The following is a 3,674-nucleotide window of genomic DNA, read 5'->3' on the forward strand; positions in this document are numbered from 1 at the left end:
AATTGCCAAAACAACAAACCAATATATATCGGAAGCAGTACAGCCAGAATGCTTCTTAGAAGCCAGATGGCCAGACTTCGTCTCTCATACTTCACATGCATTACCAGTAGAGGCCAGTCCCTGGAGAAAGATATTATGTTTGGTAAAGTGGAGGGTTGGAGAAAGAGAGGAAGTTCCCCAATGAGATGGACTGACACAGTTGCGGCAGCAATGGGCTTGGGCTTAGCAATGACTGTGAGATTGGTGTGGGACCAGGCAGTGTTTCATTCTGTTGTGCATAGAGTCACACTACAAGTTGGTTCCAACTTGATGACACCTAACAACAGGAGAACAGCAATGAAGAAAATGACAAACACACACACACACACATAAACAAAATGAACTAAATATAGAACATAATATGGAACAAAGAACCCAACAGTAACACAAGAATCATAGCACAGTGATAGGAATCAGTTATATCTAACGATAATTACACTGAATATAAGTAGTTAAAATGCATCAGTTAAGAGACAGAGTTCTGCAATTGTGAATCATTGTTAGCAGGATTAATTGTGCTTGTCACAACTGTAATTGTTGAAGACCTGTACCTAAAAGGAGGGAGAAGGTAATCTTTCATTTCAGGAACAGATGATCCCAGGACCATCAAGAAGGAAGAACATGAGCAGAGCAAGAGATCTCTACCTAGAAAATCAGTGGCAGCAAAGACAGTGTTAGAAAAAATACACCAAGAATGCACCTTAGAAGCCAATATGGCCAGACTTTGCCTCTCATACTTTGGACATATTATCAGGAGGGACCAGTCCCTGGAGAAGGATATAATACTAGAAGGATATCACGGAGGGTCAGTGAAAAAGAGGAAGACCTTCAATGAGATGGACTGGCATAGTGGACGCAGCAGTGGACTCAAACTTAACTACAATTGTTAATGTTGGCAACGTTTCATTCTGTTGTGCATAATGTCGCTATGAGCTGGAATCAACGCAACAGCACCTAACACCACCAACAACAATCGCAATAAAAAATGAGCAGTAGAGGCAATATTAATTTCTCATTAAATAGACTTGAAGGTAAAATCATGAGAAGGTGGCTATATCATGACTAAAGGGTTAATTAAACAAGAGGACCTAACCATAATAAATATGATCCCAATGAAAGAGCCTCAAAATGCATAAATCAAGCTCTGATAGAATGGAAGAAAGAAATAGACAACTCTATAATAATATTAATAATAATAATAAGGAGCTCTGGTAGCGTAGTTGTTATGAATCGGGCTGCTAATCTCATGGTCAGCAGTTCAAAACTACCAGCTGTTCCACAGGAGAAAGATGAGGCTTTCTGCTACCATAAAGATTTACAGCCTTGGAAACCCTGTACAGGGTCGCTATGAGTTGGGACCAACACCATGGCACATAACAACAAAAACAACAACATAATAATAATAATAGGGGATTTTAATGCTCTACTTTTGATGAAGGACAGAACAACTAGAAAGAAACAACACAGACAAAGGAGAACTAAACAGCATAATCAACCAACTTGACCTCATAGACTTATACAGAGCACTCCAAACAACAAAAGCACAGTATACATTCTTTTTCAGTGTACATTGAACATTCTCCAGAATATACCATATGTTAAGCCACAAAGCAAGTCTCAATAAATTTTAAAACATCAAAATATTACAGAGAACCTTTTCAGATCACAATGCTATAAAATTTGGAAATCAACAATAGTAAAAGATAAAGGAAAGAACAATCAAGTACATTTGTTGTTGTTGAGTGCCGACCCATAGCGACCCTGAACAGGGTTTCCAAGGCTGTAAATCTTTACAGGAGCAGAAAGCCTCCTCTTTCTCCCGTGGAGCAGCTGGTAGTTTCAAACTGCTGACCTTGAGGTTCGCAGCCCGATTCGTAACCACTACACTACATTCCTGATCAAAAGCTATTGTGTAACAGAACAAATAAAGAATAAAATTAAAATTTTCCTTGAATCAAACAAGAATAAAAGGACAGCATACCCAAACTTTTGGGACACAGCAAAAGCAGTGTTCAAAGAGCAATTTATAGTAGTAAATAAATGCATCCAAAAAGAAGAAAGAACCACAATAAAAGTCTGAACCCAACAGCTCCAACAATTAGAGAGAGAGCAGCAAAGTAAATGTACTGCCATCAGAAGAAAATATATAATGAAGGTGAGAGCGGAAATGACTGAAATAGAAAATAGACAATAGGCAGAATAAACAATAATCAACAAGCTGTTGGTTCATTGAAAGGATTAATAAAATTGACAAACCACTGGCAAAAATAAACAAAGAAAAGATATACATAAAACAAATAAGAAATAATATGACTGACATCACAACAGAATCATGACAATTAAAAGGTTAATAACAGAACATAATGAAGAATTGTCAAAAAGAACATATCCAAATCAGTCATGAGGTACAAAGCTGTCTGTAATCCATGTGCCTACAGGGAAGACCAGTTAATAACACTATAATTCAAATTTACACACCAACCACTAGAGTCAATGAGGAAGAAATAGAAAATTCTACCAACTTCTTCGATCTGAAATTGATCAAACATGCAATCAAAATGTATTTGATCATTAGTGGTGATTAGAATGCAAAGGTTGAGAGCAAAGAAGAAAGATCAGTAGTTGGAAAATATGGTCTTGGTGATAGAAATTATGCTGGAGATCGTATGATAGAACTCTGCAAAATCAATGATTTGTTAATTTCAAATACCTTCTTTAGACAGCATAAGAGGCAACTATACACAGAGACCTCGCCAGATGGAATACATAGAAATCAAATTGACTACATCTGCAGAAAGAGACAATGGAAAAGCTCCATATCATCAGTCAAAACAAGGCCAGGGGCAGACAGTGGAACAGACCATCAATTACTCATATGCAAATTCAAACTGAAGCTGAAGAAAATGAAAACAAGTTCAAGAGAGCAAAAATAAGACATTGAATATATTCCACCTGAATTTAGCGATCATCTGAAGAACAGATTTTATACATTAAACACTAAAGACTGAAAACCAGAAGAGTTGTGGGATGACATCATACAGGTAGATAGCAAAAAGTCATTAAGAAGACAAGAAAGAAGGAAAAGGTCAAAATGGATGTCAGAAGAGACACTGAAACTTGCTCTCCAGCATAGAGATGCTAAAGCAAATGGAAGAAATGAGGATATAAAAGAGCTGAACAGAAAATTTCAAAGGTCAGCTCGAGAAGATAAAGTCAAATATTACAACAAAATGTGCAAATATCTGGAGTCAAAGGGAAGAACATGCTCAGCAATTTTCAAACTGGGGGAACTGAAGAAAAAATTCAAGCCTCAAATTTCATTACTGAAGGATTCTCTAGCCAAATTATTGAATGATGCACAAAGCATCAAAATGAGATGGAAGGAATACACAAAGTCACTGTACCAAAAGGAAATGGTTGATGTTCAACTATTTCAAGAGGCAGTATATAATCAAGAGCAAATGATACTGAAGGAAGAAGTCCCAGATGTATTGAAGGAATTGGCAAAGAACAAGACTCTACGAATTGATAGAATAAAAATTGTAATCTTCCAAGAAAGTGAGGGGGCACTGGAGGCACTCACTCATCTATGCCAAGAAATTTGGAAGACAACTATCTGGCCGACTGATTGGAAG

The sequence above is a fragment of the Chrysochloris asiatica genome, unplaced genomic scaffold (genome assembly GCF_000296735.1).
Source record: "Chrysochloris asiatica unplaced genomic scaffold, ChrAsi1.0 scaffold00009, whole genome shotgun sequence".
In the NCBI taxonomy this organism is placed as follows: domain Eukaryota; kingdom Metazoa; phylum Chordata; class Mammalia; order Afrosoricida; family Chrysochloridae; genus Chrysochloris; species Chrysochloris asiatica.